The sequence below is a fragment of the Mytilus galloprovincialis genome, chromosome 3 (genome assembly GCF_965363235.1).
Source record: "Mytilus galloprovincialis chromosome 3, xbMytGall1.hap1.1, whole genome shotgun sequence".
NCBI lineage: Eukaryota > Metazoa > Mollusca > Bivalvia > Mytilida > Mytilidae > Mytilus > Mytilus galloprovincialis.
Genome location: NC_134840.1, coordinates 48,217,996 through 48,230,059, shown reverse-complemented (window position 1 = coordinate 48,230,059; position 12,064 = coordinate 48,217,996). Strand labels below are relative to the sequence as shown.

Genomic DNA, 12,064 nt, shown 5'->3' with positions numbered 1-12,064 from the left:
GCTGCATGAGCCCTTTTTAGTTTGAACGGTCATTAACAATTAATGAATATTTGATTACTTCGTTTACAGAAAGTTCGACCTGGATGAGGAATGAGAATAACAGGATAGAAACAGCAGAAACATAGGCAAAACTCAAGTCGGATTCTCTAAAAATGTCTTTAAATGCTGTGCCAGGAGATGACTTCATAAACACCACATTTGCAAAGCTTTTGTCAACGTCCTATTCTGATGATGGGTGTTTTAACGACCTTGACTAGCTAAACATTCTGGTCGGGTGATGCTGCGTATTAAAAGTTATTACATACTGGCTTATTTGATATTATATATATGTTACCATAATTGATATTTTATTTTTATTATTACATAATCAAACAAGACGAGAACAAAACACATCCTAATTTGATTTATTTAAAAAAAAAAATATTTCATTGCCTAAACAAACACTAGGATTTCATCCAAAAAGATTTTTCTATTCACATATAATGTTGGTTCTTTTGAGTTTACCACCCAACAAAATATAGCAGAATTTTATATTTAGAGAATTTCCTGCTGAATTTAGTTCACACTGTTGTTATGATAAAATCTTCGAAACATGATATGTTTTAAATAAAAGTATTTAGGGTTTTCCTTTTGCCTGTAGATCTTCTTCTTTCCTGAATTCTTCGTGAAACTTAAAATCACAGTTTTTTGACGTCAGAGTTAGCCCCAGACTTTGTAAAATTAACGAACTAATCGCCTACGTGATAATGATTGACCGTGCTTATCAAGACTTCTTCTGGTCCCTGGTAAAGAGATAAAGAGAATAACATCTGTACAAAACTTAGAAGCATTTTTTTGAAAGATTAAAAAGTTTCCTATTTTGGGCAATTATGTCCAATTTCGGGCGAACTATTCTTTAAACAATCACCAAATGAAATCATAAGTGGTTGAGTGTCATATGACTTCTGGACTTCGTATACATGGGCTTTGCAAAAACATTGTCCAAGTGATGGGTTGAAACAGGCCCAAACTTTGCATAAAATTCATTTTCCAAACAGCAAAAATGAACCATGTTGTTAGAACAAAATAGCCATCTGGACGGTATATGAACAAAGTGAATGAAGTATCATACATTTTACTTCCGAGCTATAAACATATAGTATTAAAACTTTGATCTGTTTTACATTAACTATACATAATAGAGACTTGAACTTTCTAATTAAAGTACATCACTGTATGTGCAAAGTATATTATAATTATATATTGAATTAATTAATGCAACGTGAGAACGATTTGTTTTTGATGTAATATTTATTAAGTGGGTGATAACAAAAACAACGTGTAAGGGAAATATATTTTATGCAATATTTGAAATAATTAAATGATTGTAAACATCATGATTTCATGTTGTGGTTTACTCAAAGTGTCTTATACTTAAAGACCTGAAGGACTTTGAATTTAAATTTACAATACGCCCTTCCATTTACAATGCCGCTTTGTACTTGGATATTCAGAACAAGCGGTATTTTCGATTTATAAGAGTGAAAAAAAATGGACAGCGACCCATCACATTTATTAACAGAAATCTGAAAGCAAATTGCTTGACTCGAAAGATCTGAACTCATTGTGACGAAAGCCGAAACAGTGCTGACTACATGAATTTGTCTATTTTTGTTTTAGGTCTTTTACGTTCACACGGCTCTTCAAATATTTCGGCTCGTATACATCATGGCTTTCAAATTATCGGCCTTGAGCGTTCCTCGTGAAGGTAAATCCAGAAAAAAGCGCTTTGAACGCATGCAATTTTTATAGCTTTGGTTTCATTGTTTACTGTATAGTTTAAAACTAAAGCAGGTAAGAGGGAACCGCCGCATGGAGTTTATGAATTACTTTTACTTACAGATGTACGTGAACGTACGCTTCTTATGGGAACAATCGTTATTCTAATGACTATAATCCGAGATATAATAATTCTAATCAGATTAGACAAACGTGTCTGTTGACTATTTCAAACAAGTATACAGTGTATCTGGTTCCACGAACACACCTGCTGGTCACAATGAGCAAAATCGGTCCGTACAGACTGTTTTAATATTGCATTTGGCAGTAAAATATATCTATATCAATTCTATAGCACTTCATCCGTTTTGAAAACCTATATAAATGTATGATCTGTTGTATACATTGCTTATTTTCCTGTCGTTCTTCAGGAGTAATTTTCATATAACTACTTGAAACCACTTGACTTTTACTACATTGAAATATGACTATACCATGCATTATTCCTATTAATAATCATAGTAAAGTGGTGTTATTATTTATTTAACATTTGCCATAGACCTTGTAACTAATGCAACTTTCACATCTGTCATAGTAACTAATTTCAGCTACGCTTACATTCAATAACTTTTCCTTTATTGAAGAGTCTTTCTTGGTTATTTATGTAAGAAGAGCAAATGAAATTTTGTGATAACTTCGCCTATTGATCAAAGATGTGCTGTTCTCATTGGGTCATGGTTTCATTTTGTAAATATTGCCGTGTACACAACAACCCCTATCCCCCGCTCTTAATCACCTTCAAGTGCACTTTGTCAATGCGATGTCTTGTGAGAGTTATTATATCTATAAACTTAATGGGTGTCGATTCGGAAATTGATTTTTGATATAACAATATTTGCACAATTTATGAAGTCAATATAAGTCTGTCTGTACGAAATCGTAGAATCATTCTATCTAATTGGAAAGAATTCCCGAGTCCTATTTTGTCATTTGCAACAGTTTATACCAGCAATTGTTGTGATAAATATAAACACAAACATACACCGAAGCTTCAGATGATATTACGTAAAATATTTTGAAGAACATTCATTGCATTGATGTTTTTTTTTTTTTTGCTAGGAGGTTTACTATTTCTTTTACTAGTAGTTGTTGTCAAATTTAATTCCATCACCTCGATTGTACTAAAATTATTAATTGACGAAACTGTGTTAAACATATGTCGAAAAAATAAGACTATAAAAGAATTATAACCCATCAATGTATATATTGTTGACTGGCATTCAAATAATACTGGTGTTTTGTAGTTAAATGTTTATGACACTGTGAGTATGCAAACACCCAACGAATATCATATGGTATGGTTTTTCTCATCATTGAAGGCCGAACGGTTGCCTATAATTACTTACATCCGCTTCATTTGAACCTCGTTAGATATAATGGTCCCATTGGCAATCATACTCCATCTCCTTATATTTTTACACCATACAGTTACGACTATAAGGCACAAGAACCATATACAAAACATTTAGAGATTATTCGTGAATACCAAGCATAACATTAATCCAGTAAAAGTGCTCATGTATCGCATAATATGTAAAAGTCATTCACATCAATTTAAACAACATTTAGGAAATTATTGGGTATGGGAATTCTCCAAGTTATGATGCAAATAAAATATTGGGACCATCTTACCACTCCTTTTCCCTAGATTTTCTGTAGAATTTCTTTGTACAAGTATGTCATTTTCATAAAACAATCGAATGATCGTTATAAAGTTAGAAGTATTCCAACTTGGACAAACTAGAGAAGATGTTTTAGTCTTAGCAATATGCATACTTTATATCAATAATATGTACAAGGAAGTTTGAAAAAAGAAGCAGGCAGAGGGTATGGTATGACCGTACTTAAACTAGAACATAACTTAAGTGACATGCATCCACTTCCTTGGTTACACTTAGGAATAGTGATAAGTATTAACATTTACTCATCGATACTTTACTGTATTTCTGAACATGTCGTGTAGAAATATGTCAGTCACATTTCAAATGTTTGCATGATAGATGTGAATTGAGGAAAAAAGAAAACTTTTTAAACACCAAACGTTACAATGTAGATGTATACGTTCAGCCACAGCTACTTTCGATTATTTCATGAAAAGGGAAAGACAAAGAAAGGTGATAGGGAAATTGTATAAAGTTTGTGTATTTTAAATACAAAAAATCGCATACAATATAAAAAAGAAGATGTGGTATGATTGCCAATGAGACAACTGTCCACAAGAGACCAAAATGACACAGACATTAACAACTATAGTTCTTTCTATAAAGTTCTTTCTATTTGTATATTGTACCTTATTTCACGTGCATTTAGCTTTTCCATGCACTGAAAGTCACTAAAGTTCTCATGTCAGAATATTAAGATATAAATTCATAATTGTGATGAGCTTCCTGACGAAGTATATTTCAATTGTATTTCAATTGCTTCGTAAATACTTTTATTACTTTTGTATATAATAATTGAACCACTTCGTCAAGTGCTTGTATTTCCACACGAGTATGACAGTATTGCTCTTGTGTAATAAAAGAACACGGGGACAATGTATGTGTTACCCTTTTCTGTCCGTACGTATATACGTCCCAAAATTAGTTTCCTCTAACTTTGCTTTGCCTCAACCAACTGTTTAGAAACTTATACGCAATGATTATTACCATAACACACATATCAAATTCGAATTTGGGTGGTGTTACTTTTACAGTTCTGTTATTGATCACATCATTTAACATTATATCGTTATTGCGTTAGTATATAAAAACTCAAGGACATTTTTTACATCGTGCTATTTTACAAGGAACAGTCCACAGGAAGCCGAAATCACCCTACCCAGACAAATTATTCAAGCCACTATATTTGCTCTTATACTTCTACACCCCAATGATTGCATGGTGAAAAACGGTGAATACCAATGTCCAAGTAGGTATATTGACCTCGACAGTGATTGAACCCACGTCATCTTGCATTCGAGACGAATACTCTATACGACGATCATCGAGGCGGTTTTAAACATACAAATGTTATGTATTTTACAAGATGAAAATTTCTTAACTAAAGTACTTTTAAGTTATTAAAAGAAGAAACGGCAGAAGAATCTTCTTTTGGAATCAATTAAACTAACATACAATTTTATATTCGTTTGATATACCACAGCACTGATTTTAATATATTTTGGCATTTAATCTTAATTGTCAGATAAAACACTGTAACAAAAAAGTGAGTCTCAAGTTTAATTCTTCTATAGGAAGTTGATACTTCTTTTTAGTTGTTCGCGTGTCAATGTTTTATATCTAAATAGCATGTTTTCTTTCTAAATTGCTTCTCCGTTTATATATTATTATTATACGAGTCTAAATTGAAAACTACGTTCAAACCTATGATTGCGTTGGATAAAAACCGCAATTTTTATACGTGTGCATGTAAAACAAATTTCGTTGTAGAAGGGTCTAAAAACAGCACAAACAACATTTTTCAAAAGACCAAAAAAGTGAAAAAGTATATATAAACAAAACGCATTTGAGTAACAGGTCGAACAACTGATGTTCTTTAACCCTGGTGACTGCCATTGGCGATTGCCAAATTAAATTGATCACAAGATGTAACAAAATTGATCTTAATATAAATTTAATACTAAACAGAAAACAAAATTTTAACTTGTGGCCACGATGTTATGCCACAAACATACGGTGTCAATATTTTTTTAGTACACCAGATCCGGATTTAGACAATAAATGTCTCTTCAGTGATGTTAGGGGTCGAAACGGTATAATATACGGTATTCCGGGCGTTTTTTAAGAAGAATTTATAGGGGGAAAAGTTTTCCAAGCTTGCATCTTTACATAAAATTGAGAATGGATGAGAATTACATACCTTGTCTCGACATTAAATAAAAAGAATTTTGATTGTAGGATCAATGTTACTGATGACATTGTAAATATACTTTGTAATTTTAAGCTTAAATTTACAACTGTAAAGTGTATGCAAAAATCTTAAATTTATCAAATAATGTTACTTAAAACACATAATATTATGTACTATACAGAGTTTCAGTTTTACGTCTAATAGCTTTCTAGCTTAGTATGTTAGGCCACAAAATGAACTGAGCTGTCTCTAAAAAAGCAGTCAAATTTTTAGATAACATCTGTCAGAAGGGTAAAACTCACAGAGGACAGAACACTGATCTTGTGCAATCTTTCAATATTTCGTTCAAAAGAAAGAACTGTATTTAAGTTTATGTATGGCCAAAGGTATAATGAAATAAACAAAACATTTGATCATTGATTGTTATTTTTGTTACAATTTCTTTGAAACTCCTTATCATCTGCAAATTGTTGCCTACCATACACCAATGATACATTGCTAAAGATACTGAGAGTGCATAGTGACCAGTATTGTTTATATTCCATTTCATCACCGAACGAGAACCATACTGTATATTGATACAAGATTGATGAAGAGGAGGCTAAAAATTGAAAGATATGTAACCTTTAATTCATTTAGCCCGTAATCATTTTCCTTAATGAGAGTAATTAGTGTAAGAAACACATTTTTCGATAGTTTTCCGTCGTTATCAGAATATTTTGAAATAAATCATGTAATAATCGTATCAATAATATTTTGTAGTTATTTCAAAGGATGGTTAGCAAATTGTTAGAGCCTCGTTAAAATAAGGATGCAACTAGAAGAATAATTAGACAGCGGTGAAACAGACTCATTTTTCCTCTTAGGTGTAAACTACAGCAAATGAGAATTAATGAATACTTAGGCGCACACGATTGGACAGAAAGAAGGAAGGATAAAGAAACGGCATGACAAGTTAAAAAAATAATATCCAAGTCTTCTATCAGCACGTTTATGATATTCAGGATAAACGATAAAACATATGGCTAAATAAATGAAAAACTTCTAATCTATTATACTCTAATATATATTATCAAAAGATTTTTCCAATTATCTGAACTTTCATTTTATCTTTTTTCGTGCACCAAGATGTCGGAAATTTACATTGATGATACACGATCTTGAAAGCAGAGTGGATATTAATGTTAATGAAATAAACATGTTATTATTTATTAATTACGTGCGTGATATTAAAAACGCGATAATTGTCACTTTTGATAAATCTTTTAGAAGTATAATGTATGATTTTCTGTAAATTTTTATATTTGGGGAAACTTAACCCCTGCCATTCGACTCCATCCTATATCGTTTTTACGAAGATTGTTACTTTCTGCATGCACACATATATAATCTATACCTTTCAATGTTGAAATAGAGATATGTCCGTTAGAATTTTTTATGTACGACTCTGAATAACGTTAGGCTTCAGTATATACATTTGTATCCACCGGAAGGAATGTTTTGTCAATAAAACTTTTAATTATTGAATAACACTGTTTTGTGTTATATTAATATATTGCTAAAGTGTCAAAAACACAAATTTCTAAGAAAAAAGCACAATGGAATAGTGGGAAGGTGTTGACCGTGGAAGACCTAGCACACCTAGGATATTTTTAATCCGTTTAATTCAAGCGGCAGCTGGGTTTTGGAGAAGCACAGTTTAACAATGAAATCAAATCGTCAATTATTTTCGTACTCCTATGAATCCTCTCAAAATCAACCATTTATTTTATTGTCCCCATGTCACACAAACAATTGCTCTTGAACAATAGTCTTAGTCGAAAAGACTATAACGCGACGAGAACATACACATGGTATGACAAATAAAGACTATAACGCGACGAGAACATACACATGGTATGACAAATAAAGACTATAACGCGACGAGAATATACACATGGTATGACAAATAAAGACTATAACGCGACGAGAATATACACATGGTATGACAAATAAAGACTATAACGCGACGAGAACATACACATGGTATGACAAATAAAGACTATAACGCGACGAGAACATGCGCATGGTATGACAAATAAATTTGATTTAAAGTTCTCTATTATTGACTATAGCATTGAAACAAAAAAAAAATATAAAAAAAACAATGTACTACAATTAAGTCAAACCCGTAATACATATTTGGAAAAAAATATATTTGGATTCTGGAATATATTTCAAGTTCTTTAAAAAATGATTTAGTTTTATGGCCTTGAGTATTGTAAAATAAATCAAATATACTTGTTATGTTAAAAAAAAACTCCTTCCAAATATCAACATCATCTTTAACATGATATATATTTTAACTTCGTACTTTATTTGGCCTTTTAAACATTTTTTGATTCGAGCGTCACTAATGAGTCTTTTGTAGACGAAGCGCGCGTCTGGCGTAAATATATAAAAATTTAATCCTGGTACATTTATCTATGATGAGTTTATGTGTACACTTTAAATGCCACTTCAAGGGAGCCTGTTTAAAAAAGAAATTCGTATGTTATTCTATAGTATGAACTATACTGCATGATCCATCTATATATATACACACACTTCTGGATTTTGAATCATTTCATTTTTACCAATATTTTGTTTAATATCATGGAATTTGGGTCTTTCAGATTTTACTCTAATTTTTAGGAGCTTGTATGTTTCAGTAATCACTATATTTGATTGATTTTCGCGTCTGTCCTTAAATTACAAATAAGCTCCAATTCCCAACACTCACTTTCTTATCTTTAAATATTTACGAAGCAGTTGGAGATATAAGCATATGGCTTAATTAAATGCTACTGGAACAAACTATACATGTAGACACGAATTGAATTTACAAGATAATATTTTCTTAATCTTATACATATAGCTTACCATATGTAAGGGCGAAGTACATCTTTAACACGGATCCTTAACTATAAATATTCTCAGTATAGTACTGTACTTATAAATTGTGAAAGCCGGAAATTCGTAGTTTTAGGTATGGATCTGAATTACAGCCATGTATGATACTTATGCTCTCAATTTTTCGTCACGTATTGCTTATTACGTGATAAATTGAACTTGTGTATAGTATAAACAAAACTTATGTAAGCATGAGTTTAACATTTAACATTAAAAGATATAAAAAACAAATTCTTTTGTATTTGACTTACAAAATAATAATGAACAAGGCATCTATTCAGAAAAAGAAAACGATTTCATATCTTCATTTGCTGATCTTACTTAACCTGTTGACAAACAAAACACTTATGGTTTGTCAAGTGCTTGAATCGAAAGTAATATTCTCAGGTGATTAAAGACCTAGTTTGACTTGGATCGGATCGTTTATGGCAAATCAATGACGAAAATATAGAATTTGGTCAATTAGGATTCTCTTAGTATCCTCCCAAGTTTACATAGCGAATCTTATATAAGCTTATGTCACAAAGCAACTTCAGTCTTAGGCTGACCACTCTTAGGCTGACCACTCTTAACCTTATCGAAAGTCTCTTAGGTCGACACAATAATTCTAGCTGCGTTAGTATGAACTAATTTGTCTGACTTCGTGGTTTATGACATCCTAGGACATCCTGGTTACAAAAAAATAGTTTTCACATCAACAGATTGTCTATTTTGTTTTGTACAAAAACAGCAGAAAAAAAGAAAAAAAAAATGATTGATTGAGTCATTGTTGGCTGTAGATATCCTTTTTTAAAGAAAAAAAACATATACCAGTGTGTCCCAGGTCTTATGAACAATATCTAAAACTGCATTAACAACGATTATTGTGTTTCACTTTAAAAAGAACTTTACAATCAAATATTTTGAAATGAGTGCCACCAGATGTATGTAGCATTTATCCACATCGTCTCACCACAATTCATACAAGTTGGTGAAGTTGAAATCATCTCTTTTATTTTTATGATATCCCGAGTTGTCCCGGGCTGAGCGTTACATATATGGAATATCTTTTACATACACGACGATTAATATGTTCCAGTCGTCGTTACCACAATCCTCTTTACCGAGAATGTGACCTACCAAATTAGGCTTATATCAGTTTCGAACTTACACTGACGAAATGACGGTGCCACATGTGGAGCAGGATCTACTTACCCTTCTGGGGCACCTGAGATCACTCCTGGTTTTATATTGGGTTCGTGTTGCTCAGTCTTTCGTTGGTTATGATGTGTTTTGTTTAATGTTGTTTGACATTTTGTCATTATTTTGTTTTGTTTTATGTACTGGCTGTGTGTTTTCTATATTTTTAAACAGTCAGGAATGTCGTCTCCAACTTATTCTTTTTTAAATTTAATTATGTTATAGTTTATGCGCAATAAAACAGCTTTTCTCGATCAAAGATTATATCAAAGTGAGTATATTTGATTTTTATTCTTATAAAAAAAAATCTGACGTTATAATAAGTAAGAAATGGTTGTTTTAAATGCATTTTATATATAAGCTTTATAATTATTTTTGTAATCTCCGCTGCCAAAAGGATTCAAACTTCAGAAGATCGGATTATGTCAAAAGTGTATCAATTTAAAGCGGATTATATAAAAAGATGTTATAATATTGCACAATTATTTATGGAAACAGACACTGTTTAGTTAATCTTTAATTTCAAATAACAAAATATTTTCTGTTATATTTCTAAGTTTTCTTTGGCAAAACGTTCATTATAGGAAAACATATGTACTTTTTAAATTTCCTGCCAGGCAAAATAATTTATTCTACTGAGGCTGCATAACCGAACAATTTCACAATTTTGAACAGGTCCTTCAAACTTTTAATGCTTTGGTCATAATGTTCCTCATTTGACCAGAACTAATTATTTATCATTTATACGTCTGGTTGATCAGTTTAATCTACTTTTAATGTAAAACACTTATTTTAATATGATTGAAGTATGCAAATGGCACGTTCTGGTACGATCGTAACATGCCCTTGGCGGCCTAAACTACATGTCGTTATGTTTCACAGAAGGAAGTAATCATAAATATTTTTTTTCAAGAAAACTTAAATATTTGAATTAATGAAATATCATGAAATCTAAAATTATTTTGAAGATATCGGAAACATCAATGTATCATAAATATAAACTCTTGATATGTTCCTCCTTAAAGAAGACCTAGTATGCAATTTATGTACGTAAATTGTAACAGCGTTGCCTGAGAAAAGTTACCAGCCATTCCTATTTCGTGACACAATGTTAAAAGAATACTTGTTGTATACATGCATGTTTTTATTTAGTTTTTATTTTTTGAATGAAATACTTTTCTATACATTTACTCAAAATTATATCAGAATCATTACAATCAAATAGGTATTAAAATTCTTCTTACCTTACATGTCCGAAATTTAATTGTTGTATTCCAATACACCAATTATATATGTACACTAATTAAATTAAACAATAAAGAAAATGTCAACTTGGAATATGAGCTATCCACTTCAAACGTGAACCGTATATATTATACTTTTGTCAATTTTATTGATGGGTGGGCGCCGTATATAGCATTCCATTTTCCTAATTTCTATACAGTATATAATTAGCAGTTGCATTTATCACAACGTTTAACATAATGTCGATTTTACGATATTCCTTCCTGTACATTAATCGCTACGGGTTATTAGAGACTGGGGTGTCATGAAATTAGGCGTTAATATGTTAGATTGGTATGGCTAACGGCAAATATAACTGTATCTTGATTTTTTCCTGATTGTAGATATTTTTACTGAAATAAGATCTAACTGGCGAACATTGTCAATATATTTTCAGGTGAAATGTTATAATTTTGATTGTTTCGTTTGATAATAAATAACATATGTGAGGTATGGATTTTATCATGTTCTGTGTTTTAAAATAGTTTACCGTGTAGATATCGTATAATTTCAAACAATTTTTGACATTTTGTTTGTCGCTAGTTGAAATAACTGTAACTGCTCTGAATAAATTTGTGAAATTGCATCAAAAACAAACTATTTCTGACCTTTTGACATATCCAGATGGAGAATTTATACATATTTAAATATCAAATTTCATTATATAATCCTTCTTTTCACTGCCATGCTTGCGAACTGATTACGTATTCGAAACTGTTTTTGTCGAAAAGACTCTCATCCTCTGCGATTGAAATATGTACGTTTTTTACCCTGTGCATCACACAAATCATCTCTACCTGGAACTGAAACCGGAAATCTCATATAAAGTACATCCACCTTTAAAAAAAAGTAAGGAATTTCTACCCCAGAAATAGATTACATGTACCTCAGCTGTATCTGGCTTAACATGTCGGAACTTTTGGTCGTCAATGCTTTTGAACTTCGTACTTTATTTTGCCTTTCAACCTTTTTTTCGAGCGTCACTGGTGAGTCTTGTGTA

The 12,064-nt window shown here is 31.4% G+C and overlaps 1 long non-coding RNA gene across 3 annotated transcripts in view; it reads right to left on the bottom strand.

Annotated features, from left to right (window-relative positions):
- The window catches only part of LOC143068174 (uncharacterized), a 30,669-nt gene extending 19,318 nt beyond the window's left edge, over window positions 1-11,351 (bottom strand). Inside the window, exon 1 of one of the 3 annotated variants that reach the window (XR_012976124.1) lies at window positions 11,025-11,351. This is a non-coding gene — a long non-coding RNA (uncharacterized LOC143068174). Of the gene's footprint in view, window positions 1-8,571; window positions 8,663-11,024 lie in introns of those variants that run through there. The other 2 variants (XR_012976127.1, XR_012976125.1) reach the window with 2 other exon arrangements.
- Between the last annotated feature and the right edge of the window lie 713 nt (window positions 11,352-12,064).